Genomic DNA, 15,000 nt, shown 5'->3' on the forward strand with positions numbered 1-15,000 from the left:
TCATTGAAGCTGCTGGTCTCGACGGCGGCTACGATCCTAGGTTAAGCTCCGTAGGCAGAGCAGAACGCGTGCAGAGTTAATGTTTACTAGAAGGTGTTACAGATGGAACTATTAGTTATTTTATTTTTAGTTATTTTATTTATTATTATTATTATTAGTAATTTTTATTAATTAATTAATTTATTTATTTTAATTTATTTTTATTTATTTTTATTATTTTTATTTATTTTATTCATTTATTTATTTTTATTTTTTTCATTTTTATTATTTTTCGTGTTTTATTATTATTTTATCTTTATTTAGTTAGTTACTATTTTTATTCTCTTTTAACTATTATTATTATTATTATTAATTATTAATTGTTATTAATTAATTAATTAATTTATTTCTTATTTCTTATTTTTATTTATTTTTATGCTTATTATTTTTATTTTATTTTTACTATTGTTATTCTTTTTATTTTATTTATTTATTTTTATTTTTATTTTTATTCCTGTTTTTATTTTTATTATTTTAATTATTATTATCTGATTTCATTTTTATTTTATTTGTTTGTGTATTTATTTTATTTTTCTTATTTTGATTTTGGGGGTTTTTATATCTATTTATTTATTTATTTAATTTGTTATTTTTATTATTTTTATTCAGTTAGTTATTTCATTCTCACTTAATTTATTCTTAAAAGCGGTCCGTTGCAACTAATTTTCTTTTAATAATAATTGACCTTTAATTTTTGATTATTTACTGATAAACTATTATTTTGATCCTGGTCCTTTGGTCAATATTAGCGGTTGGTCAAACTAGCCGTTGGAGGTCTATATAACATGCTAAGCTAGATCTGTTTCTTCAACTTGTCCTGACGATGAACCACACTAGTTGGTTTGAAACGCGTCGACAAATGACATTCCATGTGATTTTTGCCGAAATCTTTCTCTAACTATTTATATTTTTATTTATTTACCATACATCTTTTTTGAGTGTTCGTAAACCTCTTGAAATTTTAAATTTATAGTGTGTTTATACATACTAATAAATGTTAGATGTTAAACATTATGTTTAATTTACATTTACATGTTTACGTTTTGATGTGAGATCTACCCCCACACTGGGTTGTTTAGATTTACATTTAAGTTTACGTTTACGTTACGTTTTTATGTGAGATCTACTCCCCATACTAAGTTGTTTACATTTACGTTTACATTTATGTTTTTATGTGAGATCTACCCCATACTAGATTGTTTACATTTACAATTACCTTTAACCGCTGTAGAGCATTTCTATGGGCAATAATTAAAAAAGATTAAAACTAAAACAAAGCAATCAAAAGGAAGAGTAATTTTTTTTAATAACAACTAGTTTATGAAAAATAATATTTTAATAAAAATTATTAAGATCAAATAATATTCCTTAAAAAAAAATTTATATAATCATGCCAAATAAAAAAAACTTAATGTAGATTTTAAAATTTATCTTAAACATATACATAATAATAATGATAATCTAAAAATTGAGCATTATAGCAGTGAAGTAATCTGTGATGGCAAAAAGATCAAATTCCTAAAAAACAAACATTGCATATAAAAAAATTTGATCTTCTCAGCACGCACAGATCCAGTATTAAATATATCTAATTTGTTGATAATTTGACAAATAGCAATCAAATACAGTAACTCCACATACAGATCCAGTAATTTGATCTTCTCAGCACATACAGATCCAGTATTAAATAAATCTAATCCGATAATAATTTGACAGCTGGCAATCAAATACAGTAACTCCACCCATGGATGATATGGGGTAAAATCTCGACACAATATCTAATAGTTCGTACAAAATCGAAAGCACGGGGCTGGTCTGTAATGAAGCGCGTTTCGAGCAATGGACCACACCGTGTGGGTTCATTGTTGACCATCTGCGTAAATTCCACGCGGTGGATGCTTCGTGTGGGTTTCATTGTGGATGCCACGCGGAGGATGCTTTCCCTAAACTAGAGGAGCACGCGATCGAGTTTTCTTTTGAACTGATTTTTTTTTTTTTAAGTTATTCTGGGTGTGAACATACGTAGTCAGTCGTTTTCGAGTGAAGCCAATGCTTTCACATTTGGGGTGGTCATTTGTGGACGACATTGACAAACATGAAATGACGGTGGGAAAAGGGGAGTCCCTTCATGTTAAAGTTGAACATTTCCTAGCTTGGGTTATAGAGTTATAATTTAGAAATGTATTTTAAAAAATTTTAACTCATATTTTTAATTTAAAAAGATATTTGAACTAGTATTTTAATTTAAAAAGATAATTGAACTAATATTTTAATTTATTAAAAAGATATTTGAACTAATATTTTTAATTTAACAAGATGATTGACGGTTTCAATGACTTAATTGGTTAAATTTTATTTTAAATATATATTTTAATAATTATTATTTTTTTTTTATTAAATTTTGTTTATGTGTAAGTTGTAATTTATATATGAATTTCAAATCGTGTGTCATAACAAAAAAAAATTTATTACTCGTGGAAATTTTAAGCTTAGACATATCTCATCATACATATCTATATCTTTACTATGCATCTCTATTTTCTATTAAAAATGATTCATAATTTCTTAGCATATCTTTAAACCTTCAATTAGTGTAATAGGCAAGGTGAGTTTAAATTGACAGATGTTGTTGGTGCAACATAACATTGGTTTTAGGAGTAAGAATAGTCTCAAAATGTGTAACGAAAGAAGATAGTTGATGTTGAAGAAGATAGTTACAAGTTGCAACCATGTACCACAAAAGGTTGTAGTGGCCATAATGTAGGATTACCTTGGAAGGAAAAATGAAATAATTGAAATTCATGTTTGGAAGCACAATAAAATGGGAATATGGGCCAACCTTTAAAGTCATCTTAGTGGGGAGGTGATAATCATTTATTTCAAACTTAAATTCTTTCATATTTTGAAATGATAATTGAGATTATTATTGGGTATGATTAGAATCTTCATGTTTTCCATTATATTCACTATCATGAGATTAATAATCTTAGCAATGAAATGTAAAAGAGGGTTCATCCACAGTGTTCAAGTTAATCATCCCACATGCCTCTACTCAATTTTTGGATTCATATTTCTTTATGATCACTTATGCTTGTTGTTTAAGCACATGGATCTTCCTTTGAAAATCAACTAAACATAAACACCATCAAATCTTTCGAATATACTTCAATCAATAAGCTACCATAGTTGTATAGATAAAATGGCAATAAATTATGTTTTAAACTCTTCAACTATAATTCTTGCTATGCCCAAATCTTAGTCAAATTCCCTTATGATACAACACCTCAAAACATTTTTGTGGTTCCAGAATTGAGAAATTCATGGTATATTTATATCCAATCTTCTAGCACTTCCAAAATATGAGACCTTCAATTACCAATATTTAGAAGCTCTTGTTCTAAGTACACATTTGTATTATTTTTTCAACTAATAAAGTTTGCAAATAGCTATGTTAGCACTTTTAATTAATAAATTTATATTGATTGTGACCAACGAATTAAATATAAAGAAATGGGTGTTCAAACAACATTTGAAATGGGGATATGCAATGGGGTCAAGGTTGCGAGGAAAGGTAGAGGAAGGTTAAGGTTTGTTGTCTTTGGAATCTATTAGGAGCATTGATAATGTTGTCTCCCTCTACTAGGGAATCTATTTGTAAACTTTTGGTTATCATTTGACTAAGCTTTGCAAGCTAAAATTTGGGATTGAGTTGTTTTTTCACCCTAAACCTAGCCTTCCAAACTTCATTTTCATGACCTTTGAATTAGATATATTCACACACTATTTATGTTAGTCACTATGTTTTCTCATTATTATATGTCTTCATTAAAAGTGGTGATTATGATGGGTTGCCTAGTTCATTTCTTGTGTAGTTTTCCTCTTCTATGAGATCAAAGATACTAATAACTTTCATTATTTATGAGATCAAAAATGTAGTAGTTGCTTGAAGGAAACTATATTTATATGAAATATATGAGCCTAGTATATGGACCATAGTAGTTCCGACTTTAACCATCCATCATTTTAAATACTACTTTCTAAAATATTTCCTTCAAGTCACAAACTCTTGGATTTTCCACCAATGAAAAGTATCTTCTCCACTATGATTCTAATGTAACATTCCTTTTTCTAATCCCTAAATTTTGCAATGTAATTAAAGGATGATAATTTTGGAGAGCTAGCATGGATATATTGCCAAGATTGTTTGTTGTACATATTTTGATTAAATTATAAACTATTAAATTTGAAGAATAAGGAGAATCCTACATGAATCTTGATGTATGGAAGGATAGGCTCCTTAAGATGTCTGTAACTGAGATTGGGAAGTTTCCCATCTTCTCTAAATTTAGCGTTATGACCCCTAATGTTCTTGTTGAACTACCAACTACCTAAGTAGCTATGAGAGGATGGGGGAGAATGTGTTGGAGCCACCCGAGCAAGGGCTACGTACCTCACAGTAGAGTCTTGGTTCACTTCACATCCCAAGAAGGGGAACTTGGAACTTTCCTGTGTGAAGGAACACTTGTGGGTTGAAAACATGTTGATTTTTTAGTTAGTTGTTTTGAGTAGAGTTTCGAAGACGATAACAATTAGAGACAAAGATAGAAAACAAGACTTGAACTATTTTTCTGAACCTATAATCCTTGTGAACGTGATAATCTAAGAACAATAATCTTGCAAACTTGTAAACCTATGATTGGAAGTTGGACTAAAAATTTTAGGCTTGAAGTGTGTTAGTTGAGGAAACCAGAGAGAGAGCCTTTCATTCGAGTCGGGTAGACCAAGAAGAACTCTACGATTTGGTTGTGTTTGTTCATGTGAAGCACTTGAAAGAGAAAGGATTTTCAAGGAAACCATAGGAAGCGGTGAAGTGATTTGCGAGGATTCAAGATGTGTCAAAATAAATAGTCTGAAATTGAGATGAAAAGGTTTCCATGACAGGGAGCTCGATGATATATTTCCAACACAACTTGAATGAGCTAAAACAAACTTCATATGAGAAAGTTATCATGTTCTGAAGTTTTGCAAAAACATGCAAAAAAGGAAGGATAGAGGTGACATGTTGTAGTCCCAAAGGGTGACATGTAGTAGGTTGTAAGAAGGACACATGGGAGGATCAAAAGAAGACACGTCATAGGAGGTTGACGTGACATGGTGACATGGAAACATGAACCGAGGACAAATGGTAGAGGCAATGATGGGACATCTATGTGGCAGTTGACTTCGTAGGTGGTTGTGCAACTAACTAAGTCTTGGGTGTTGATTGTGTGACATATGGACTAATAAAGTGGAGTAATGTGGTAACCTATGTTGGAACAAAACTCTCTTTACCTCTCTAGAAGAGTCAGGAAAATAGTGTGAACTCACGACCTTGTCAGCAACAACTCAAAGAGTCACTGCTGCACCAACCATGGATTCTTACTATGTATAAGTGTAAAATTCTATTTGAAGTTATTACAACCTACAACGATTTTAAAATAACATAGTTGGGATTTGAACCCGTGAAGCCATTGATGAAATTGGATGTCACCTTTGACTTGTCAATGTATAATGGAAATCTTAATGCATAAATATTAGATAATTGGATTTGACAAATAGAAGTTTATTGTCATGTTTAGGAGATTGTTGAAGAAGAGGTAAAGATCAGTTGGCCTATTTACAACTTGAAGGTAAAAAATTGGTTTGTTTGGAGAGTAAACTTGAAGAAGGCAGTGAAAATGTTTTTAAGATCCTTTCTTCATGGTCAAAATTCACTAATGCATTAAAGAAATAGTTTATCCTTTAGCATACACCTATAAAGAAATCATGGAATGGAAAAAATTGAGACAAGGAAAAGGATAAAGCATGCAAAGCTTTACTAAATAATTTAGGAAGAAGGCGTTGGATTTAAATATTTCATTATATAATCTAGAAACTCTTTTAAAATATATCCGTGTATTGCATAGTTACAATCACCATATTATTCCCTTATTTAATCCCACTAATTTGGATGAAGTATGTGTCCAAGCTACTCATCTTGAGTTCGGGTGTTTCCGGGAAAACTAGTGTCTTTTCAATCTGCTAGCCCTCTAGGATTGGCAACTATCCTAGAAACAAACAATCAAAGAAATTTGAAATTTCCTCTATGTATGATAGATAAGAGAGAGGCAAAGGAACCAACGTGGGTCTTCCGCTTAACTCCTTGCTTGATCTCTCTCCCCCTTGACAGAGCTTGCAACTCCTCCCCGTACTTATCTCGCTTGGAGAGTACCTGTAGAAACACAGTAACAAAGAACTATCAAAGCATCTTGATCTATTATATCATAAACAATGCAAAATCAGAAATACATTGAACATACAATTGCATTCACAAATAACAAGATTCACAAATACACGATTGTATGGAGGAAAACTCAAAGAACTTTATTAAAGTAGAAGGGAGAATTACAACCTAGTTGTCTAATCCAGCATCATCCTCCCAGCATCAAAGCCCTCTTCACCTCATGAAAATCAAGATCACCCAACAATACAATGCTTCTTCTCAAAGACAAACTATCAGCACTTCCTTACAAATTATAAAATTCCAGCCTCCAGATCTCTCAGATGAGGGATCCATTTATAGATGTCTCCAAGGGTGTGAGTCATCTCTGGGTTTTTTGATTAGTGTCATTCCACTTGTTATGGTTCCACTTGGAGATTTCTTGGATCTCTTACTCATCCCTGGGCGAATTCAGAGAGGCAAGTGTCACAGGAGAAGTTTCTAGAAGATTCCATGAGCATCCACTTAGCAAACTGTCTCAGACATTTGTCCGTTCTTGCTCATTGTGTTGAAAATGCAACAAGATTATGGAGCTTAGTGGAAAGGAGTTGCCTTCACTAAGTGGTCCCGCAGGCTATTTTTGGCGCAAAGTCTATTTTTAGACATATGGATCATGGTCTATGAGTTGCAGGATGCTATTTGTGGATGATTGGTCATGTTGGTAAAAATAGATGGACTTCTATTTTTAGACATATGTGCAGAGTCTATTTTTAGACTGCCAGTCTAAAAATAGAAAAGTCGAATATTATTAGCTCTTAATAATATTTGGACTATAAACATTATCTTATCCTCTTGGAGCACTTCAGTTCGAGCTACGGATGTGGCACATGCAGCTGCCAGAAGGAAATACGCTTTTATTATGGGTTAGTTGAGCTGTTGCATGATGAACTTCAGTTAGAACTCAAGTGGTTGAGTTTGGTGGAGTTTATTGAGGAGTTGATGGAGTTGTGTTCAGTTTGACTTGGTTGAACTAGTTGTATTTAGTCTAACTGCAGAATACACTAGTGATGAGTGATGTGAATTAATTATTAATTAATTCACTAATTATTAACTCATAAATCAACTAAAGAATACATCAGTTAACTCAGTGCATGGACAGTTCAATGGAGACAGGTGTTAGAGGTGAGTGAAAAGGCAAGACAACTTTCAGTTGTGACTATAGTTGTGCATGAGATTTGCACAATCAATGGATTGAGTATTGCCAATGAGGATTGCGTGGTTCAGCCAAGGGAAATACAAGTTTGGATCAGCCATTCTCATCTATTCTCATGCAGGATTGTGCAGTGGAGGCAGTCAAGCAGCGGAGGAGATTTGAACCTGTGATTGATTCAGATCTGAGCTAGTTTGTGTGTAACAGGTGGAGATAGTACTGATTACTTGCGAGGAGTATTGTACTATGTATTGTTACATGTTCTCAATCAATATAATATACAGATAGTTGGGGGTTTTCAGCTGTATGCTTTCCCCGGTTACATATTGTGTTAATGTGTGCATGCGATTGATGTTTCATTGTTTTTAATTCCGCAAAATTGATGATCAACGTAGAGGAGGTTATGTATTATGCATGCATTCCGCAATAGTGTATAATCAGGATAATCTCTGTGAATAAGTATCATATTATTCAAAATTTCTACATGGTATCAGAAAAGAGTTGATCATCAGATCTATTATTCAAAAAGTGTTTACATTTTATTTCTTTCGGCAGAGTCTGTAATCGAGCCAGGTAGCCTCTGGATTCATCCTTCTTTTGGAAGGTGAGATATCTGGTGAATGCCCATACAATCAATCTCTGTATGAGAAATAATTTGTTCTCACGAATTTTAGATCAGAAGCGGTTGAGTTTTGAGCTGGTGGAATTCGAATTTGCAGCAGTGTTTTCTTGGTGTCAAAGTCGAAATGTCTTTCAACGGATTACGATTAGAGTATGCCCTTGAAGGCAGCTCGAATTATATTGCATGGAAAGACAGGATGGAAGCGGTGTTAGATGACAATGGGTTGAAGGAGTTCATAGAGGCTGAGGTCCCAAAGCCTACTGATGCTGCTCACGTTGAGGCTTGGCAAAAGAAGACAGCAAAGTGTCGAAGGATTCTATTGGAGGGCGTGAAGGATCACATTGTGTCCAGCCTGCATGGAAAGGCTTCTCCATACTTGATGTGGAAAGAATTGACAGATCTATTCCAAAGCAAGAGCAACCAGAGGAAGTTGGCGCTCAAGTATAAACTCAGAAACATTAAGTGTGAGAAGGGAGACAATATGCCCAAGTATCTCACGAAGTTCACTCAATGCCGGGATGAGCTGGGAAGTGTGGGGGTGATTGTCGATGATGAGGACTTGGTGAGCTGGGCTCTCCTTGGTCTTCCGAAGAGTTGGAATTCCTATCAGGACTCTGTCAATGGTTGGGAGAAATTGCCAGGATGGGAGAGACTTTGGTCAGATCTTGTGCAGGAGGAGATCAGGCAGAATACCAGGGACGGATCTTCATCAAAGGCAACTGATGAAGAAAATTGCGCTTTGGCTGCCAAAGCAAAGAAGGGGAAGAACAAGAAATCTTCTCATTCCGGTGCGAAAGGCAAGAAGCAAGACATGTCCAAGGTGAAGTGCTTTCACTGTCACCAGCACGGACATTATGCCACAAATTGTCCACAGAAGAAGAAAAATAAGCAAGCTGCTAGATCTGTAGCGGGAGAGGCCTTAGCCTCGCAGTTTGAGCTGGATTTTTCATTGATCGCATGCTTGGTATCAAGTGTGATGGGATCGGTATGGTTCTTGGACAGTGGTGCATCTTTTCACATGACAGGAGATCGAGATTTTTTTCTGATCTGGAGGAGAAAGATCTTGGAGTGCACATCGAGATGGGCGATGATGGTAGATACAGTGCGACTGGTATCAGTACCATTTCCTTTGAGAGGGAGTTTGGTAAACCCTTCGTATTGAAGGAAGTGATGCATGTTCCAGGATTGAAGAAGAATCTTATCTCTGTGGCGATGTTAGAAGACAAGGGATATGATGTTGTTTTCAGCGAGGGAAAGGCTTTCCTGCGCAGTAAGACAACTGGAGAAACCTGGAAGATAGGGGTTCGAGTCAGGAACCTTTATCAGTTGCATGTAGATGGCTACACAGCAATGGCATGCAAGGCAAAAGGATTGGTGAGCCGGGATGATGGCGAGCTGTGGCACAGGAGATTGGGCCACCTTCACCATGGAGCCTTGAAGATACTGCAGCAGATTACTACTGGGCTTCCTAAAGGCACTCTTGCGCAGTCAGATCAGTGCAAGGGGTGTACTTTGGGAAAATTTGTGAAAGCCACCTTTCACGAGAAGGATAGTCGCGCCACGACGATCCTTGAGAGAATTCACACAGACGTGTGTGGACCTTTCTCAGTAGCTTCGACAGCAAAGCACAGGTACTATGTGATCTTTGTTGATGATTTCTCTCGAAAGTGCTGGATCTTCTTCATGCAGAAGAAGAGCGAGACATACTCAAAGTTCTGTGAGTTCAAAGCACTGGTCGAGAAGGAATTGGGGAAGAAGGTGAAGGCTCTTAGGAGCGACAATGGTGGTGAATTCATCTCTAGTGAGTTCAAGGACTTCTGTAGCGCAGAAGGGATTCGAAGAGAGCTCATAGCTCCCCATAACCCACAGCAGAACGGGGTTGCTGAGCGGAAGAACAGAATGATCGTGGGTGCTGCATGGGCGATGTTGCATGATTAGGGCCTACCCCTTCACTTGTGGGCGGAAGCATGCAATACTGCAGTATATGTGCAAAAACGTTGTCCTCACAGGATACTTGGCATGAGTACACCTGAGGAGGCTTATTCTGGTAAGAGGCTTGATATTTCTCATTTGAGGATTTTTGGTTCTAACGTTTACATGCATGTGATGAAGGATTCCAGGAATAAGCTGGAACTGACCGCAGAGGTTGGGATATTTGTGGGGTACACTGATACGCCCCACAACTATCGTGTGTATTTGCCAGATAGTCGCAAGACTATCGTGCGATGGGATATCAAATTTCAGGAGGAGAAAGCCATGAAGTGTTCGCTTGAGAGGGAGCCACACTTGCATACAGATGAGGAGCTATTAGTTCCTAAGGATGAGCTTCAGGATGTGGATCAGCCACAGGACGAAGTTCATGGAGTGGAAGAGACCACTGATGCAGTGCCAACCATCAGAGGGTGAAAGCGCACTACAAAAGCTGAGCGACTAGCTCAAGATGCAGAGAAGGTTGTAGGACCACCTACAGCACAACGCAGACAGAGACAGTCACCTGATCGGTACACTGGATACATGGATCTTGTGAGCAAAAGTGTCGTGACTGAGCCATCCTCTTTCGAGGAAGCTGTGGAGGATCTCGCATGGGTAGATGCCATGGTGGAAGAGTATGATTCGATTGTCAGAAATAGTGCATGGGAGATTGTCCCAAGACCGGAGGGGAAATCAGTGGTGGGTTCGAGATGGATCTACAAAGTGAAGCAGGCAGCTGACGGGAGTGTGGAGAAGTACAAGGCAAGATTTGTTGCCCGAGGCTTTTCACAGATAGAGGGGATCGATTATGAGGAGACCTTTGCACCTGTCGCAAGGTATTCTTCCATACGGACGATTCTTGCTCTCCCAGTGCAAATGGGGTGGCACATTCATCAGATGGATGTGAAGACTGCGTTCCTCAACGGAGTCATTGAGGAGGAGGTGTACATAGAGCAGCCCGAAGGTTTTGAGATCTTCAGCAACGAGTCGCATGTGTGCAGGCTCAAGAGAGCGCTGTATGGGTTGAAACAAGAACCTCGTGCTTGGTACACACGGATAGACAGTTATTTCATCGGACTTGGATTCTCCAAGAGTGAGGCGGATCCTAACCTATACCAGATTGTGGTGGAGGGTAAGTTACTTATCATTGTACTTTATGTAGATGATTTGATTTTGACGGGAGATGAGCTGTTGATACTTTCATTCAAGGATGATCTTGCTAGAGAGTTTGAGATGAAGGACTTGGGCCTCCTTCATTATTTCCTGGGATTGGAAATTTGGCAGCGCAGTGATGGACTATTTGTTTCTCAGGGTAAGTATGCCCGGGAGATACTGGAGAAGTTCAACATGCATGGCTGCAAGCCTGTTGATACTCCTCTTCCTGGAGGTTGGAGGAAGGAGGATGCTACTTCAGCAGAGGTAGTGGATGCCACTGTTTATTGATAGTTGGTGAGGTCGCTTATGTATCTGGTCAATACACGACCCGATATATGCTATGTTGTTAACCAGGTTTCACAAGCTATGATTAAGCCAACCAAGCTCTTTTGGAAGGTAGGCAAGCATGTATTGCATTATCTCAGAGGCACATCGGGATATGGATTGTGGTACAGAGAGGAGGATGAGGTGAAGCTATGTGGCTTCACGGATGCAGATTGGGCAGGGAGCCCAACAGACAGAAAGAGCACATCTGGAGGGATATTCAGTATCGGGTCGATAGCAGTTTCTTGGTACAGCAGGAAGCAGAGATCCGTGGCACTCAGTTCAGTAGAGGCCGAGTATATGGCAGCAAGTTTGGCTGCATGCGAGGCTATATGGATGAGGAAGATCCTGGTCGGGTTGTTCGGGTCACACCTGGAGCCTACTGTGATTTATTGTGATAACCAGAGTTGCATTAAACTCTCGGCTGATCCAGTATTTCATCATAGATCTAATCACATTGACATCAGGTACCATCATATCAGAGATTGTGTGCAGCGGAGAATCATGTTACTTTCATACATTCCAACGGAGGATCAGGATGTTGATATCTTGACGAAGGCGCTCACCAGGAGCAAATTCGAATACCACCGAGGCAGGATAGGGGTTGCAGATAATCCATATCTTGTTGAGAGGGAGTGTTGAAAATGAAACAAGAGGATGGAGCTTAGTGGAAAGGAGTCACCTTCACTAAGTGGTCTCGTAGGCTATTTTTGGCGCAAAGTCTACTTTTAGACATATGGATCATGGTCTATGAGTTGCAAGATGCTATTTGTGGATGATTGGTCATGTTGGTAAAAATAGATGGACTTCTATTTTTAGACATATGGGCTGAGTCTATTTTTATACTGCTAGTCTAAAAATAGAAAAGTCAAATATTATTAGCTCTTAATAATATTTGGACTATAAACATTATCTTATCCTCTTGGAGCACTTCAGTTTGAGATATGGATGTGGCACATGCAGCTGCCAGAAGGAAATACGCTTTTCTTATGGGTCAGTTGAGCTATTGCATGATGGGCATCAGTTAGAACTCAAGTGGTTGAGTTTGGTGGAGTTGATTGAGGAGTTGATGGAGTTGTGTTCAGTTTGACTTGGTTGAACTAGTTGTATTTAGTCTAACTGCAGAATACACTAGTGATGAGTGATGTGAATTAATTATTAATTAATTCACTAATTATTAACTCATAAATCAACTAAAGAATACATCAGTTAACTCAGTGCATGGACAGTTCAGTGGAGACAGGTGTTAGAGGTGAGTGAAAGGGCAAGATAGCAGTCAATTGTGACTATAGTTGTGCATGAGATTTGCACAATCAATGGATTGAGTATTGCCAATGAGGATTGCATGGTTCAGCCAAGGGAAATACGAGTTTGGATCAGCCATTCTCATCTATTCTCATGTAGGATTGTGCAGTGGAGGCAGGCAAGCAGCGGAGGAGATTTGAACCTGTGATTGTTTCATATCTGAGCTAGTTTGTGTGTAACAGGTGGAGATAGTACTGAGTACTTGCGAGGAGTATTGTACTATGTATTGTTACATGTTCTCAATCAATATAATATACAGATAGTTGGGGGTTTTCAGCTGTATGCTTTCCCCGGTTACACACTGTGTTAATGTGCGCATGCGATTGATGTTTCATTGTTTTTAATTCCGCAAAATTGATGATCAACGTAGAGGAGGTTATGTATTATGCATGCATTCCGCAATAGTGTATAATCAGGATAATCTCTGTAAATAAGTGTCATATTATTCAAAATTTCTACACATCGCACCCCACAGAAGGCCTCTTTAGTATGCATCGCACCTGGCTAGTGTAGAAGCCAGTATGCATCGCACCCTGACAGTGGAGCAGTCAGTATGGTCCAGTTTTGGCCAGTTCTGAGTGGTTTTTCAGGTGGAACTTCTGGGGAATGATGTAATCAGTTGACCATGATCCTTTAGGGTATGAAACAACACTTTTAGGGGTTAAAGAGCCCTTGGTTTATCAACATATAAGATTGGGGTTGCAGTGCCCAAATATGTCTATAACAGTTGCCCCCTAAAGCATGAAGTCGTAAATCTTTTGATGTCGGGTGAAATGTTTTATCATGAGGATCCGAGGTATTCGAACTGGAAGGTGACCTATATAAGATACAATACAATACATCATCATCATATTATTTTCATGATCTAGCTGAGGCGGGCATTCCCATGCTCAGCTTTATAAATTCATTTTCATGTACATAGAACAAATAATCATCTGCGGTTGCAGACTAGTGATTCTTTATATGTAGAGTCATCATCCCTAGTTTGGATGATCATCTGTGTAGCTTCTGTGTACATTTGATGTCTTTATATTCCTGAATATATCGCAGCCCAGATGGATGAAACTAGATCCGGGGTCTTCAAACTCGTTCAATCTTCGCCCGATGTACAAGTTGATCCATGTGAAAAGATGTCCTGAAGTCGAACATGGAAAGACATCGCCTGATTACCAGCCAATAATGTAAGTTGTTAACAGATGCGAGAGGAATCACCGATAATGATAATGACCCTCAAGGTACTATAGTACAATTCACGTGGTGTGAATATATGATCCGATGTCGAACACCATGTAAAATCTTTTGGTCGAAGGCCATTGATGTCAACCTGTCGCCGGAAGTGAGAAACTTGCCATTGAGGCATGCAAGCTTCAAAGTACTGAAAGGGTTGTTTCTAAGTAAACTTCTTGGATAATGAGCTGATGTCGACAAGAAGTGACTCATCGTAGGAGGGCCTTAATGTATCCCACATCTACGACATGAAACGAAGCAAATGATTTTCTGGAGGTGAAAACAATTTGAAGACACAAGGTTCAAGAATGGCGGTCATGAAAAATGGGGGTGAGGGTATTGCAGTGGATGAGGCATTAACTAGATGGTGAATTCTCTAAATGAATTCTCTTGAACATATCAGCGACACTAAGATGGATTGGTAGCGTTAACCCCAAAAGATGGATGGTATGGAGGACCAATGGTGATATGACTGGTGAATGGAATAACCCAACCCGACTCAATCATGGTGATGGAGTGAAAGTGTCATGTTCAAGAGCGACCTGCTACCAATAAAATTCTTCAAGTTTTCTTCCCTTTTTCCCTAGTCATTGCTGACCAGTACCTCTTTATTTTTGTCAAGCTTGAGGAGGATAACATATGCTTGTTCTATAATTTGCCCTTTGGGCAAACTTGTCACTATGTTTTAGCGAGCCTAGCGACAGTGAAACTCGTTCTTGTCTGGGTGGACAAGTTTGTCGCTATTGTTTTAACGAGTTTAATGACAGATAACTCGGTCCTTTTCATGTTTAGAGAGTTTGAAAAGGGACGAAAAGGAAACTCCAGCAGTTCTTTTTCGTAGCATAATCCCTTAAGTCCGAAAAAGGATAAAATAATACAAAAGGGATGATTTTTCGATCACTTTAGCGA

This window comes from Pinus tabuliformis, chromosome 1_1 (genome assembly GCF_031772625.1).
Source record: "Pinus tabuliformis cultivar Carrire ecotype Pingquan chromosome 1_1, CPIR1, whole genome shotgun sequence".
Lineage (NCBI taxonomy): Eukaryota > Viridiplantae > Streptophyta > Pinopsida > Pinales > Pinaceae > Pinus > Pinus tabuliformis.